Genomic DNA, 17282 nt, shown 5'->3' with positions numbered 1-17282 from the left:
GTAAGTCATGTGACGATTCCATGTCGTAGCGTACATGATGGATTTGATTGTAGAATGATTCTCAATCTTATTCCATCCATGTTACATTTTAGCTCATCTAGTTTCACTGAGTCTTGCTAAACTGTTTGCTATGAGATACGGTTGAAAGTCTCTACTAGAGTCTTTCTTGTTTGACTTCGTATTTAGCCTAGCTTATACTTAGTTCAAACAGTTACTTAGTTTTATACATACGGGTCAAAAGCCTTTTAAGTCCTTCAATTCATGTTTAACACGGTAAATTCCTTTACTCGTTCAAACATTTTATTAAGTCTATACAATAGATCTTAATTCCCAATATATACTAAGTATTGTCTTTTGTTTGGTCCATTGTCGAAAATACTTTCAAATCTAAGCATTTAGCATTTGATAGTTAATTTACAACAGAGTTCGTAAACTTCTTGTTGGACCTTACAAGATTGACTCTTTCTCCCACTAAACTTCCTGTCCATAAGAATTTCTGTATTTCTTTATAAGCCAATACTTTTAATTAACTCTATGAGAAAACACGTTCCAATTCCTCTATGTAATGCTACCTTCAATCCCATAACAGATTTCTTGAGCTTGCTTTCAAATCTAACATTATTTAGATTTTCAAAACCCTTAGACTATTTTCATAGTCACTTCCAAAATCCTATTTTTAGGAAGGCGGTTTTTGGTATCTATTTTGCCATATTTCATATATGCAATTTTGCTAGAATAATCACGAAAAGACTTGATCATTCCGATTGGTGAATAGGTTTTTATTAAAATCAACTTCGTGAATTTAATTATATCCTTTTTCAACCAATCTGACTATGTATGCATATACATTTCCACATTTGTTAGTTTTCTCCTTGAAAACTTATTTGCGATCGATAGGTCTTTCACCCCTCATGCAAATTAATCAAGTTTTAAACATGCTTTTCAAACATGGAGTCTATTTCGGATTTTATGGCCTCTAACCATTATTCGAAATTTGGATTTTTCATAGCTATCTTACAAGGCATTATTCCCTTGCTATCTAATAGTAAGTAGTATGCTTGTAAGTCTTAGGTTAATTTCTAACTTTTTAGAAAATTTATAGGATTGAATCCAAAACATTGGTGAATTCTATACCTATACGGGGTTATTGCATCAAACACTAAGTTTCAAGGCGCTTCCAAATCTCTTTGATTATCTTGATCTTACTCTAACTTTTCAGAAGTTTTGCGAGTAATGAATTCTCTTTTAAGGCACTTGTAAAGTCCTTTTGAGTATTCTTGATCAAGTATTCTTACGAATCCCTTTTAAGGTCTTCCGAGATTCTCAGTTCAAGTTTGGTGCTAATCTCGATGGTCATTGAGTTCATTTTTCTCCCACTTGTCGTTTAAGAAATGTATTACTTTTCAGAAAGACACCAGTTAGAGCAACAAACATTATGTTCTCAATTAGGTTGTGGAGGTAATGCCCGTAGTCTCTCTTGAATGCTTACAAAGAGACATGTATATTGTCTTCGGGTAAAAGTTCGTTATGAAACAAATAGTTAGCTCCTACTTGAGCTATCTTAGCCTTTAATGAGCCATTAAGCTATCACTGAGCCACCTAGCTCTTGCTAAGCCAGTGAGCTCCCATTGAGTCACTTAGCTCCCACTGAGCCAGTGAGCTCACAATGAGGCTAAGACTTTTAGACATATACTTGAAAAGATGTTTAGAAGTTATTTCTATCCATACTGAATATGGTGTCCTTTCTTAGCTTCAACATTTTGTTTAGTGTAACATTAGTCATTTGTGCAAATCTTTAAGAGTTTTATAGGAAGGGATGTGATCCATCATTGTTCGAGTCATTTTTAAATGGCATCGAGGTCTCCGTGAAGACACACTATGTTCTTTGTGGAGTTATTTATGAAAATTTCAATTTCATAACTTTGTGATGGTCACGCTTGGCTCAAGCAAACATCGGTCGATCTAATCTAGACGTTTTGATATCTTACCAAGTCGATTCTTTACTTCATTGAACACTTGAGCTATTCAAGGTCAAGTTTGTTCACATTTGATGAATATAGCCATATTCTTTCAAATTCTTCGTAAAACGTTGAAGTAATTGAATCCTCTTTAGCTTTCGGAGTCAATTGTCTATACCAAGAACAATAGCTCTTTACCTTGTCGGTTTTTAACAAGTAAGACTTGCTTGTCTTAGAACAATTCTGAATTGATCAACTGTCAAGAGCCTATATAGCCTTAAGTACGTTCTTGTTAATGTGACATTGTTAAAGTTGTTCGGAACACAAATCATGCCTATGATTTGAACTTTGTGAGTTTTCATGTTAGGAAAATGTTTGTTTATAACCAAGCATTATTGACTCATGGTTTAGACAACCATGCCATTCAAATAAATTTGCAACTATTGCTCTTTACTTTGAATGTAAGTCTTTCCGTGTGTTAACGGATTGTTTACTGATTATGGAACACAATAACCATTTATTTGTTCCAGCCTTAGCTTAAAAGGTCTTTAAACAAAGCATATGACCTTACAACTGATGTAGCTCTTCTTGCTTCATTCTAAGCTTGTAAGTCGATAAATTAGCTTATCTTCAATAATTTGAGGTCACTTTCAAAGTGGAACACTCAAGCAGTATCTGATACTTGTGAAGATAATAACTTGCTAAGTTAACATGAACTCTTTAGTAGAAATGGAATCTTATTCCTTTTCTTTGTTCCTTGTTTCCTATATTTCTTATCATACTTCATCTCATAATCTTTAAGAGCCATTTCTGTAAGAGTCTTTGACTTTTATACTTTGTTAGGCATGACTAAGCATCTAGTGCGCCGTATAACAAAGTTCCATCTTTTCCTTTAATTCGTACTTGAATTAATACATCAATGAGTTGTACTCACTAGTGTACAAAGCGAAAAGATATGTTGGTTGTCGAGCATTGACAATTTGAGTTTTCAACTCATTACTTCATGTTTACCAAAATTACCTAGTATTTTGAATACATGATGTCCAACCGTCCTTTCGTACTTATAAAAGTCATTTATGAGAATTGTATTTTAGAAATGTCTCTCCTTTCTTTGAGAAATATTCTTAAAGATTTCCTTTACCAATCATGGAAAACAATATAGTTTGATTGGAATTCTACAAATATAAGTGCAAAGCATAACTATTTATCAAGAAAATAACATAATAAGTTTGAAATTTAAAAGCATTCATGCAAACTTTCAATCTTATTAAGCGTCTTATCCACGCATTTAATTTGTCCCCATTTGGCGAGAATAAGGCTATTCCAAGATCCAAAGAATCAATGAGTTATTAAGCATGCTTTGGCTTGTCTTAACACTCAATATTCTAAGGTAAGCAACTCTTTGCTAATGGCTCCAAGCCACTCTTGGTTAGATAAATCGTCGCATCTAATGCTCTCTCAACAACTTATCCACTTTGCCACGACATGTTAGGACTCCATCACTCATATCGTTGAGTATAACCAAAACCAACATGTATGCGATGTCTTGCATGGCAAACTCATCAACATACCTTACGTATCCTAGGGAGTAATAGTGATGCCTCGCTTTGGCGTAGCCCATCACTACTCTCAATAGGTGATAAGTGTTGTTTTGGAATGGCAAGTTTTACTCAATATTTTAGGGACCTAGGGTTTCTATGTTGGTTGATTTAAGTGAACTTAATTAATCATCCCAACATTCGAAATCCTAAACATGCATCTAACATATAATTCATATATATATAATCATAAATATATATCAAAAACATATATAAATGATGCATTTGGCAACTAGCATGACCCCTTGTGTCTTCAAGGGTCGTCTTTTGCAACTTCATGCCTTTGTCTTCCAAGACCCTCCTTCTTCAAGACATAACCAAAATTGTGCAAATACTAGTATCTACGATTAGGACTAATCTAAATATTAAGGTACAAAAATACTCAACGGTTTGCAGACCTTATTTAGATTTACAAAAATGCGAGACGGAACGCAGTCCGTATTTTCTATTCTAATCGGGACCCACTTGTTGCCATTCTTATAAAACGTGCGGGAGAATATACATTCCATTCATCCATTAACTATTTGTGAATGGCCCATGCATTTTACAACGATAAACAAGTAACAATGCACAAACACGCGTAAACTAGTAACTAATTTAGGTTGTTAATTCGATTAACGCGCCTAATTAAAACTAGTCAAACTTTTTTAATTGATTATGTAAATTAGAGCAATTAAAATTGAAGCTCCCACTAAATTCCGCATCCATCTTAATTAATCCAATTAACTAAGCCGGTAAACCCAAAATTTTGCCAAAATAAAATTTTTCCAATGCCGCTCAAAACTGAGGCCTAACCTCAAAATTTTAATTAAAATAATTAAAACAAAATATAATTAAATTAATTAGATTGAATAAAACGGCCTTATCCGCAAAATAGCATTGCCTTAAAACCCGGGGCTAAAGTGCCAAGTGTGGGGTTGTGCGCATCGTGCCGCAAGCACGTAGCACACCCCACACACACTCCCCGCAACATCACCAAGCACACACACGCACCCCTTGCAACACATCAGCACGCACACACTGCTCGCACATAGGCAACAGCATGCACACACATAGCACGGCCGCAACGCGCTGCTGCCTCGCTGGTGCTGCTGTGTTGTTGTTGCGACTTGGCGCACTAGCCACGCTGCTAGTGTTTGGCGCGCACCAATCGCACCAGCCCTTGGCAGCCACATGTGGGTTGCTTAGCAGCCCGGCTGGCCGAGGGTAGTGTGCCTTGGTATGCGTGCCACACTCTCGGGATTAAACCCGAATTTTGCGTGACTTTAAATAATTAATTTCAAATTAATTTTAGAATTAATTTAATGTGCATAAATGAAAAATTATTACAAGTCCAACTTAAATAAAATTCATCAAAGTGCACACAACCAAAATTATTCCCAAGAACTATTCTTTAATAAAATTGGTTCAACTTGATGCAATAAAATATATAAGGCTATTCTCACTATCACTAGTAGAAAAAATGCTATTTGTAACGCCCTATTAGTAACTGACATAAATTATGTTAGTTACTACAAGGGCATTAGTAACTGACATAGCTAATGCAGGTTACAAATAAAGTAGCATTAGTAACTGGCATAACTAAAGTCAGTTACAAATATTAGGTCAAAGATAGACTGACCAATTATTAGTATGGGGCATTAAAAAAGCCAGTTACAAATAGCAAGTCAAACTTTATTGACTTAATTAAATGTAATGGGTTTTACTAAGGCCAGTTACAAATGCTACTCACGATTTTTTTTTTTTTCTTTTTTAGAAATTAGGATACTTTTCCTCCTACGGCATACAACCTACCTTATCAATTACCACATTTTTTCACAACCACCCTTTTTCATTCTCCTCTGAATCTGCTCTGAAGCTCCTCCAAAACTCAATTATGGAAGTTATCAACAAGGTACGCCCACGATCTCCTCCTAATTTATTTATATTTTAATTAATTCTAAGCTAACCAATTATTCAAGAAATAAAAATATGAAATTCTAGGGTTTGTTTTCGCTTTTTTTTTTTAATTTAATTTAATGGATGTTTAGGGGTTTCATTACATGATACTTTCAAATTTGGGTTTCGAGCGCAAGAGAGAGATACCGGAGCTTGTAATTCCTCACCATCATTTGGCGAGTAGTAGGATGATTCCGAAATCGTAAAGCATCACCACCATTTGAGTTTGCTAGAATTGCTCTTTGGATATGATACTACATCAGGTCACCCAACCTCTTAGCTATACTTGAGTTAGATATCTGGTAAAATTATTTATAGTTATTGGTTGTGTATTTTTGCTCATTATTAGACATGTAACTGTGGTTTTATTTATGTGAATCTAGCCTCGGTAGAATTGGAAATTTTAGTTTGCTGAAGGTCTAAATATAGTTCTGATTGTGATGAAATATCATGTAAAAGGTAATAAGATGCCGAGATCTCATCGGGGTAAGGTTTGGTTGAATACGTGCCTTTTAAATGATAGGTATGATTATGATGTTCCAAAACATTTATGTAGAAGGTTTTTATCTAATAGAGTTGACAGGCAAAATTCTTTGTTAATAATTAAAATTCAGTTTCATGTTGATTGGTATCTATCCCCATATTCTTCTTTTGTGTTTGATGTTTATGAGAGAGTTGAGCTTATTCTTTATGACTAAAACATGATTTGGTTGAGTTAAAATAATTTTATCCAAATCGCAAGTTGTAGATTTTCTTGCTGCAATTTGTTAAAAGTTCATTGAGGTTTAATATTTTAGCAGCATGTGGAAAAAAATGGTATTATATATAGCAGCAACTCTAATCAACCAAAAACTTTTAGATTAATCACTAAAAGTTTGAATTTCATTTGACTCATAATACCATTGTATTTTATTAGTAGCTTACTATTTGTTCATTAATGATTTAAGTTCTTATCATCATGTCTCTTACCCATTCAGACACAGAACTCAGCATGCAGGATGAGTGCTGTTAGTCATGGAACATTTTGCAAGATTTGACAGTCTTGTGATTTGTGAATCAAAAGCTCACTATAAATCTCCGTTCAATTAGAATTAATGGGATTTGTCAATTGTCATATGGGTAGATCCATATATTAATCAGTTTTTTCAACCATCTTTCTAAGCACCACTTGAATGCCTTGAATTTATGTAACTGAAACTAAATAGAAAGTCATATTAGCTATTTTAAAGACATAATGTAACTTAAAACTCTGACTTTGATAGTCAACATGAGGCAATCAAAGTAGCAAGGCTTTCCTGTGTGATGGTGCTCCCTAGCATCTTTAGTTTCTTGCGTCATTGATGCCTAACATGCTATTTTTAGCTCTGCCCTGGACGTAGTATTTTCTTTGTTGATCAATTCTCCTCCTTTACTCTCTAACTCACTTTTCTGCCTGAGTTCTCTTCTTTCAGCTATCTCTCCACTCTGTCATCTCCGTCTTGTCCTCATTATCTACTCTTGTGACCCTTGAGCTACATCAGATATCTTTTAGCGCACATGTTTGTATCTTGTATGATTTTTGTACCCAGTATTGCTCTTCCATTCATTTAGAGTTCATACAAACAAAATTCTGCTACCCAATTCCAGGACTTAGCACTTTGCCAGCAGCCGGTACATTTTTGGTTGTGGTGTTACTAATAGAATTAATAGTTTGTTATCACTGGATTTTCAATCTAAATTTTATTTTTATTTTTTAAATTTATGGTTCTTAAAAGATCTTATGGTTTTAATAACTTGTTGTACTAATTAGGTTTGACTAGAATATTCTCCTGCACAGTTAAGTATGAGTATTATACCTTTTATAAGAAATTAATGTTGGGTCTTGAAAGTCCTGGGAATAGGGATCTATGATCAGAGTGTATCTGTATATATTCCTATCCATTATTGTCATTTTGGTTTAAGGAAGTGCTTGATTTTGACTTTAGCCAACTTTAGTTACATTACTTGTCCTAAACCTTATCTGGATGTACAAAATCAGTTTCTTGTTAATCCCTACACTGCATTAAGCTCTTTCCATTTCATTTACTGATACATAACCTTTTCATCTTCTGCAGCTGTATGCCAATCTCTGGCTTCCATGGAGTGCTTGCAGGATTTTTGGTTGGTATCAAGCAAATCGTCCCAGATCAGGAGCTTTCTGTAATTGGCATCAAGGCTAAGGTATTTTTTACCTCCCAACAACACTATCCTTAAAAAGATGTACAAAATTTACAAACACCTAAATATGCAAAATATATACTAAAATATAAAATTCTGATTATATCACGGCTTTTGTGTTATTATAATGCAGTAGCTACCGTCTATCATGATTCTCCTGTCGATCATTGCAAGCTTTTTCTTGGCAGATTTGACAGCTTACCTTCCCATCTTTGGTACATATATGAGCTGGATCTACCTGAGATACTCGCAGAGAAGATCAGAAACTAATTTCAGGGGTGACCCAAGTGATGAGTTTGCATTTGCCACTTTCTTCCCAGAATTTATAAGGTAACATCATGTTCACCTATTTAGGTCTCGGAAAGTGAGTTTCACTTTAATTATATCTTCATTTGATCCTCTTTTGTTGCTGTTAACATGCAGACCAGTTATCAATCCTATATAATCTATTTTTCATCGGATGTTCTACGAAAGATCTGATATTTCTAATGATGGCAAGGCTTATAAAATCGGAGGTTTTCCACTTCCTGGTTCTGATACCTTTGAGGCATCAAGACGAAGGTAATATGTGTTCTTTTTTCTTTCACAAGCAACTGTCCATGCTATTTCCTGCATCCCATGCAGATGCTCTGTCATTTTATTTTGACTTTTGTGATTTTCATGATAGTTAAAGCCTCTTAGGGGGTGTTTGGATCTCGGAATATAGGTATGAGGTATGGGTTTGGATTGACTAAAACCCATACCATATGTTTGGTTGTCAAAAGTATGAATTTTAAACCCATACCTCATTCCCATGAGATATATGGGGTTTAGAAACCTTGGGGGGAGGTGGGTTTGGCCCATTCCATTCCCTTAGGTATCAAATAAAAGGAGGGAATCGTGAGAGATTCCATTCCATAATTGAACCATACACATGGTATTAAGTATCGAGTTCCAACCTGATACCACCTAAACCCCCAACCTGATTCCAAACCCATACCACTATGTGAACCAAATGCCCCCTTAATGATTTAAACTGTGCTAAGACTTGTGTCTTATTTATGATTTCTATTGCCCTAACATTAAATGTAAAGTTGATGTTTCTAGGGAGATAGATTGGTACTATATGTATCCTCTAGTTTTAGTTTGTACTATAGATACGTAAGCACCAGACTACAGAGAGTGTAATTAGAGCTATGCTGCATTATTTTACATTGTTTTCTATATCATCCTTAACATAATTAAGTGTGCAGTGGTACTCAAGTTGTATATACACAAGGGGAAAAAAGCTTTATCTACATCCTCCTTTGTGCCTGACATATCTATCCTGATGTTTTTACTTATAGATTGTGCTATTTCAGACACCTAAGAAACTGAAATTTGAGCTAGTTCAGGCACCAAGTATCTGCTAACCTATGTTTAATTTCTTTTATATCTCCTTAGTTTGATGCATTGACCATGTTGGAATGGAAGAGTTCACTTGGTGACTGTCTGAAACAACCATTTTTTAATTTTGGCTTTTGTTTATGTATATATTTCTTTCCCATGCAGAATTCTGTCGCAATATCAAGTGCTCAGTGTGAACTGCTTTTATCCCATACATAACAGTCAAATTTGTGAAGCAGACAGAGACAAAATCGAAAAAATCGTCAAAATTTGAAGGTTGACCATTATATCAATTAACTAACTAGCTTTTTTTAGTATAGAGTATTATTTATTGTGAATTGTGAGAGAAATATTTGTAATTTACAAGTACATCAATTCAATATAATTTACAAGATGTTGCTTAAAGTTGGTCTTATATTGGTTCGATTGATAGTTATTAATGGTCTTTACATTAAAAAAAATATAAATATAGTGTACGGGTGGTGGCAGTAGAGGAATTTGCTACTACTACCATTTTATTATTATTTTTTTAATAATAAAAAAACTATTCGTAACTGGCGTTAGGCTATGCCAGTTACAAATAATACTTTATTTGTAACCGGTATAACTTAACACCAGTTACAAATAGTATGCTTTCTAACTTGGAAAATAGCCTATTTGTAACTGGCGTTAGGTTAAGCCAGTTACGAATAATACATTATTTGTAACTAACATTAGCCGGTTACGAATAATTATCACTAGTTGTAACAGTTGCATTCGCAACCAACAATGTCAGTTACAAAAAGTCAATTCCGCCAGTTACAAATAGCATTTTTTCTACTAGTGTATTAATTTAATTCATTTAAATTAATCATGAGATTTGACAAAATAAAGGGGAGTTGGAATTATGAACATAAAATTCAGATAAAGATTCTAACTTTAACTTGTGAATCCTTGAAAAATTATATCTTCCAATATGAAGATAAATGAAATTTCTATCACAAGATTCAAACTTTATGATTCCAATCAACTTAATACATGATTAAACCAAAAGTTCAACCAAAAATTCATGGAATTTAGTAACTCAAAGTTCCAACCACTTAAAACAATTAAATATTGGATCTTTAGTACTTAGAAGCCTCAAAGAATAAATTTTTCACACTTAATGCAATGGATTTGCAATTATGTGAAAATTTAACCAATCTTTCAAGCACTAATTACTACAAAGTAACCATGCTTAAAGAGGTCAAAAATTGCAGAAACATCTTAAAGAACCATATACATAATCACCATAAATATACTATTAAGATTCAAGGTTAAAAGATTTAAAAAATTTCGTCAAAACGAAAAACCCTCGAAAAAAGGCATTTCTGGTAAGATTTTGGCCTTTTTTACAGTCCTAAAAGGATCAAAACATTTCCAGAACGCTATTTCCACTGAAAATTCACTATTTTTGGGCGAAATCTAAGTTCGGGGGCCATAATCTGCTTTAAAACAGGTTTAAAATAATAAAACCGAGCTACTAATCTAATTAGCAACATAAACCAGAAATATAAATCAATAAAAAACACCTTGAAAATTATTTGTTATAAAAATAAATGAGCAAGGCTCCGATACCGCTGTTGGGTTTCGATGAGTCCGACTCACCGCGGAAATAAAACTCGATCCCAAGAACAAACTCACAATTAATATAACAAAATGCATAATTAACAAGAATAGAGAAAAGACTAATTTACCCTTGAAGCATGCTTCGCTCACTCGGACGGAGCTCTTACTTGAGAAAAGCCGAGCCTCACAAATGGCAAGGACCTCCAACGAAAGTCCACCCGCAACTCGACCTGACCGGTCCAATACTTAGAGGTTAACCAGGTCCGACCAAAAAGACTACCCAAATAATTTATGAACTTATAGGTTTTCTCTCAACTGGAGATGCCTAATTAAGCTCTTACTCAAGTGAACAATCCCAAGGTATGCCTTGGCTATTTATAAGGAGTGTTTCATTGTGAATTCCACTCATCTTACAATGTGGGAATTTTTCACAAAAGATCCCACATAGAAAGAATGTTAAATTCAATCCTTAGTTAAATAAACCAAGGAATAACAAAGTAACAAGTGCCACATGGTTAGGTGAGGACCACTTCCTCACTTTCTCCCCAAGGGAAACTCACATGCATTGTGAGCTAACCATGTGGCACCCAACCTTGAGCCCCAAGTTTGGTTTAGTTGGGCCGCCACCCTTCAACCCGCGTCCATGACCCGTCACCCGTGTCCACAGCCCGTTGACACATGGCATTACCAACGTGGCGCGCTGCCACGTGGCATGCCGCCACCTTGTCGTGCTGTCACGTGGCACGCTTCTATTTGGAACGCTTCCCTAGCCTTCGCGTGGCAAGGGTTTTTAGTTGTTACTTGAAGCATTTTCCCGTCTCGCCAATTCCTAAATTTTGGCTCGACTTTTGAGATTCGGTTCTAACGCTCTAAGCTCGAAACCTGACGTCTTTGTTCATAATACTCGGGTAACTCATTAATTCTTTTCAGATTAATTCATCGCGTCGGATCGTTAGTTTCTTGGGTGTGACCCGAAGGGTTCAGTCAAGATTAAGCTGTAATATTAATTATGCATTAATATTACTGATCGGAAGCGGCCTCCACCTAGGCATTCCGATCACTTGAACTTACTAAATAAATAACTTTCCAATAGTTTCGAACCCTCTATCGAAATAATACACCTGTTCGAAGGAAACCATTCCTTTCAGCTAGCACCACTTGCCCCTAGCACTCGATTTGCTCAGGGCATTCTGATGCTAGGGGTATTTTGGTAATTGTTGATTAATTGGTATTTTGGTAATCGTCTTAATTAATTCGACTAGATTTGCGACGCTCAATATCGACGCTCCTAGCTCGATTTCTGACGTCTATGTTCATAATACTCGAGCTACTCATTAATTACTTTTGGATTAATTTTTCGTGACGGATCGTTTGTCGCTTAGGTGTGACCCGAAGGGTTTAGTCAAGATTAAGCTGTAATATTAATTATACATTAATATTACTGATTGGAAGTAGCCTCCAACTAGGCATTCCAATCACTTGACCTCACTAAATGATTAGCTTTCTAATAATTCCGAACCCTCTATCGGAATATAATACTTGTTCGAAAGACATCATTCCTATCAATCTCCCACTTTTCCTTCCGGACAAGTGCACTTTTGTGTATAACATATTTCCTGTGTCACTTAATGTCTATTCATGGACTATAAGGTAATATTATTCGTCATCCTTATTACGTGTAGAAGTGATTATCGAAATCCGAGTTCGACTATCAATAAGAAAATGATTTCTTAAAATTCATCTGAGCACGGCCATGCATTTTCACAGTCTCGCTCTTCGAGAGGCCTTGTAAACAACAAAGAAATGTTCCCTATTGTTAATAGGGAGACATTCACAGTCTTGTACTATCAGCTTCTCTTACTAAGAGGACCTAGCCACCCGAGTGTTACCGTTATAATCCCCGTGTACGGCAGACATTTGATAAACATCAAAACGGACTACTACTCAAACAAGAGAACTCACAATGCTCATGGTCAAGGAAAGAGGTTCAGATAGCCATAATGAGAGGTTTACTTATGAAGATTTTTAAATCTCTTAAAGTATTCTCACAGGTTGATCCGGTATGGTTCTAAACCAATACCCGTTCAAATGATTTATGACAATCATGTCCTTAGAGCACAAGAAACAGTGCTATAAATCAAACTACACACTAATCTCAAATGGTCATTAATCGTCCATCATTTAAATGACCTCGATTAGGGATAATTTTTTATTACAATATTCAATGTTCACTTAATAGGTGTTTCTTAATCCAAGACTGGTCTTGATACCCTATTTTGAATATTCTCAAAATCGAATGGACACAATATTTAATCCTAAACCACAATTAAATAGAAACGGAGTGATAAAATTTCATGAAATTAAATTACTCCAAAATTTGAATGGTTCATCATAGTGTTTTACATTAAAATGTTTAAAATTAATTAAAACACCTAACAAGGATTTCAAAGGCATCACCAATGTGTCTGATTTCCATTGCCTTAACGTGCTTGTTGTATTTCACTTGAGGCAAAGGTTAAGTAAGTGGATCAGCTACATTGTTGCCCATTCCAACATTACAAATTTTGATTTCACCCTCTGACTTTCATTCCCTTATGATATGAAATCGCCGCTTGACATGTTTGACCTTCTTATGTTCCCTTGGCTCTCTGCCTGAGCAATAGCTCCATTTTTGTCACGATAGAGGGTTATTGGACCCTTGATGAAGGGTACAACATCAAGTTCACCAACGAACTTACGAATCCAAACTGCCTCCTTAGCTGCTTCAGCAGCTGCCAAGTATTCGGCTTCAGTTTTAGAATTTGCAGTTGTGCTTTGCTTAGCACTCTTCTAACTAAACGCTCCTCCATTTAGACATAATACGTATCCTTACTACGATTTGAAATCGTCTCTGTCTGTTTGGAAGCTTGTGTCGATGTCACTCCCACGGACCTTCTTGTAAACCCAAGATTCATCTGGATTCTTGATAAAACCAAATTTACCGATAGCTTCATTGGATCGTAGATTCCAACTTCTGCTTGCTTGCTTTAACCCATAAATGGACTTTTTAAGCTTGCATACTTTTCCAGCATTGTTTTGGTCGACAAAATCTTCAGGCTGTGTCATATACACAGTTTCTTCCAAAATTCCATTGAGGAAGACGGTTTTGACGTCCATCTGCCATATTTCATAATTGTAATATGAAGCAATCGCTAAGATGATTTAAACAGACTTAAGCATTGCGACAGGAGAAAAGGTTTCATCATAATCAACACCGTGAATTTTCCTGTAACCTTTTGCTACAAGTCTAGCTTTGTAAATGAATACATTTCCATCTTTGTCGGTTTTCAATTTGAAAATCCATTTACATCCGATAGGTGTGTAACCTTCGGGTAAATCAACCAAGTCCCATACTTGATTTTCAAACATGGAGTCCATTTCAGATCTCATGGCTTCTTGCCATTTAGCAGAGTCGGAGCTCACCATAGCTTGCTTCTAGGTTGTCGGTTCGTCTCCATCCACTACTAGGATGTCCTGATTCTCAGTTAATACGACACCAAGATATCTATCAGGTTGAGACTTTGGCCTCTGTGACTACGTATGGTAATGGACTGAGCATTTGCATTGTCGGTTTGACTTTGCACATTTTAACCAACGTTAATAGATGATGTTTGAGCACTTTGACTGTCAATTTGATTTTTTTCCTCGTCCTCTCGAACTTTATCGAGTTTTATTTTCCTCCCACATGTCATTTTGGAAAGGTGTTCCTTCTCCGAAAAGGCACCATCGCGAGCAATAAACACTTTGTTCTCTGATTTTTTGTGGAAGTAACACCCCTTGGTTTCTTTTAGGTAGCCCACAAAGAAAACCTTGTCAGATTTGGGGTGAAGTTTGTTAGAAATTAATCTTTTGACAAATGCTTCGCAACCCTAGATCTTGAGAAAAGACAGCCTAAGAGGTTTCTTCGTGGCACGGCCCGTGCAAATGTAGCCGTTAGAGAGGAGAAAGTAGTCGTTTTCCCCAACAGCCATAAACGGCTACTTCTCCAATGGCTATTTTTGTGTTATCGGTTTATCGCACTCGTAAATTTTTTTAATTATATGCATTATTGTTTTTTGCTAAATAATACGGAGTAATTTAATAATACAAAAACATAAACATAAATTAATAAAGTTATATATTTAAACTAAATTTTAAAGTTGTTTAAAAAAAAATATATATATATATATATATATATTTTAAAATAAATATTAAAATACTAGGCCGGCCCGCTGCCCAGCACGGCACGGCCCACCAGGAACGTGGGTCGTGCCGTGCTGTGGGCTGGGGTGTGCCAAAAATTGATACGGCCTGCCAAGAAGCAGGCACAGCACGGCCCGGCACGAGCTATCCCCAGGCATAGCCCGCTGCGGCCAGGCACAGCATGATTCCCATGTTTATTCGCAAGCATATGGAGAGGGTACTTTTTCATTGAGATGTCGAGTGTTTTAAAACCCGCTTTATCTATGTTTTTCCGGCTCCTTCGAGGAGTCATGAGACACTACCATTAGGGGGGATTTGAACTCTATGATGGGAACGCGGTAAGATGTGTTGAATAGGCCTAGGTTGAGTATTTTCAGGAAGGTTAGCTAGGCCTTGGCTAGTCATGACCATGGTTGATCTTAGGCATATACCTCATGCTCGAGTGTATTGCTTAAGGATTCTTTTATCTATGCATGTGCTTTTCTTTGAGAAAATTGATCTGTTGGTTTGTTTTAGGAAAATTTGAATTGCTTGAGGACAAGCATTTGACTAGCTTAGGGGGGATTAGATAAGTGGTTTATTTGACCACCTATTGTGTTGATTTAAACTCGATTTTGCAATCTTTTCCCATCTTTCTAACCCGTTTGGTATATAAATGTTGTGTCTCGGCCTTTCCCCCTCTTTGTATGTGTTTGTCCATAATTTTCAGGTGTTTTGACTCACTTTGACAAGCAATCAAAGCTCGGAATGGAGTTCAAGGCAAGAAAATAGAGAATGGATACCAGGAGCGGGCGCTCCAACCATGTCCCAACTTCCTGCCTACATTCTGAAGTAGTGAGGAGTGGGCGTGCACCCTCCTTGGAGCGGGCGCTCCTCCCTGCTTAGCTACATTCTGCCACAACACTGCGGCAGGGAGGAGCGGACGTGCACCCTCTTCGAACAGGCACTCCTCCCCAAACAAGTAGAATCTGCCCTTCATCGAAGAACGGAGGAGCGGGCGTGCACCCTCCTCGAAGCGGGCGCTCCTCCTCAACACTTTCGATTCTGCCTCTTTCTGAGGCAAGCAGAAGTGGGCATGAAGCTATACAGAGCGGACTCTCCTGGCTCAGGAGCGGGCGCTCAGGAGCGGGCGCTCAGGAGCGGGCGCTCCTTGATGGAAATCTGTTTTATTTTGACGCGATTAACCTATGTCATTTGGGGAGTATAAATACTTCCCCTTTAGTTTATTTGGAAAATAGACAGCAGTAGCATAGTTTTTAGCATCTCCTCTTAGTTTGAAACAATCCATTTTGATAATTAGCTTAGTTTTCATCAAATTAATCATTGTAATAGTGAGTTTCAAGGATTATTCTCAAGATTTGACACATTATAATCAACATTTAAAGCCTCAATTAGTAACTTTCTTCTAATTTTCTCTAATTAATTTCTGATTTTACTTTGTCATTGCATTTTAGTTAAGTCTCTTTAGTTCTTGATAATTTGTTGTTGGATGATAGTTTATTCATTAGTTAATCACTTTTCCCAAATCATTAAAGTAGTTAGAACCCTAACCCTTGTTTGCATGTCACTTAAGATGAGTTGTGAGTAGTCTTCTTTGCTAGGGGTTGGGTGAAGCTCAACCTAATGGTTAGTTATGTAAACTTGGGAGAAGTTTCGATGTTTGATTTACAATTAAATTGATTGTATGAGATTGCTTGTTTGTTTTTCATGATAGGATTAGCTACCCTTGATTTAGAAGGCTAGATAGCATGGTATGCTTAGTTTGACATGGAAATGTGAATTGAATATGACATTACTTATTGCAATTTGATTATGTATCTTCTATTGCTAAACTAATGAAGAATCTAAGTTTAGTAGTGTGAGTTGTTTCCTAATTGCATGAGGTTGATCTTACATATAGTCTTTGCTATCTCTTATCTATTTTACTCCCAATTTTCCTAATTGCCATGTGTAGGGAATATTTCAAGCATTAACCCCAAGTTTGAACCCCACTGTGATCATACACTTAAGCATGGTGGCGTCCAAAGGGAAGGAAGCTAGAGAAAAAGAGTCGCCAACAAGTTTTAGGAACTTGTAAACCGTTCACAAGGTGAAGATTACACCCCTTAACGATCCATGAGATCGTCAACTCCAAAAGGTCTTGAACCAAATAGGGTTCGGGGATGAAGGTACAAATCCAACCTAAAAGAGATTAAACCTGCCCTAAATAGGCCTCTACTTTATTCTTCTCGTATTCATGTGCGCTTTCTGACTAACATGCAAACAATAGGTTAACCCTAAACCTGTTTATCTATGTTGGTTGAATTTAATGCACAAATAAAACTATTATTGGCGATCGCTTGAATTATAATCAAATTAGCCTAAACAAGATTATTAATTATCTTATTAAGCGTGATTGCAAGTACAAATTCCCTTTAAA

At 36.1% G+C, this 17282-nt stretch overlaps 1 long non-coding RNA gene across 10 annotated transcripts; it reads left to right on the top strand.

The window, feature by feature from the left end:
- Positions 1-5316: 5316 nt before the first annotated feature.
- On the top strand, positions 5317-9460 carry LOC145579088 (uncharacterized). Of its 10 annotated transcripts, XR_014099010.1 has the most exons (7): positions 5317-5450; positions 5587-5796; positions 5878-5980; positions 7588-7693; positions 7824-8020; positions 8114-8251; positions 9221-9460. It is a non-coding gene; the product is annotated as an uncharacterized LOC145579088 (long non-coding RNA). The 10 variants fall into 10 exon arrangements; XR_014099007.1 differs by lacking the exon at positions 5878-5980 and having other exon boundaries at positions 5587-5757; positions 7879-8020; XR_014099004.1 differs by lacking the exon at positions 5878-5980 and having other exon boundaries at positions 5587-5757.
- Positions 9461-17282: the final 7822 nt, after the last annotated feature.

This window comes from Chenopodium album, chromosome 14 (assembly GCF_948465745.1).
Source record: "Chenopodium album chromosome 14, dcCheAlbu1.1, whole genome shotgun sequence".
Taxonomy (NCBI): domain Eukaryota; kingdom Viridiplantae; phylum Streptophyta; class Magnoliopsida; order Caryophyllales; family Amaranthaceae; genus Chenopodium; species Chenopodium album.
The sequence above is the reverse complement of the archived record's forward strand: the minus strand, read 5'-3'. Positions and strand labels throughout refer to the sequence as shown.